We start from the raw sequence: 454 nt of genomic DNA on the forward strand, positions 1-454 counted from the left end.
CGAGTGAAAAAAGGAATAAAACTTTATTAGATATTAGTTGATGTGTCCGGAACTCTCGTAAACAGCCCGATACTTCGATAAGATTCAAAGGAAAGCGCTTGAGGCGATATTTCATCAAGATCATAATAAACGAACAGACGCAGTTCATCTCCACCGAGAGATAAATTAAAACCTTTGTATGCGATGGCGTCGAGATTAAACCGAAATCCGAGATAAAAGTCTGAATTGTAGTTTTATTGATGTGCATTTAGAATTTTGTCTGATTTAATGCTGAACAACACTCGCACGCACACAGCCCGGCGTCCCGTTTTCTATGCGAGTCGGGGGACGTGGGGGTGAGATGGGGGGGACGAAACTAGCTTTCTGCATTTCCGTTCTCCTCGCCAATTTTCTGTCCTGCTTTACTCAACGTGTGTGGCTTATTCGCAATGAAGTATTTTCGTAGTTCTTTCCC

Source organism: Penaeus monodon, chromosome 30, assembly GCF_015228065.2.
Source record: "Penaeus monodon isolate SGIC_2016 chromosome 30, NSTDA_Pmon_1, whole genome shotgun sequence".
Lineage (NCBI taxonomy): Eukaryota > Metazoa > Arthropoda > Malacostraca > Decapoda > Penaeidae > Penaeus > Penaeus monodon.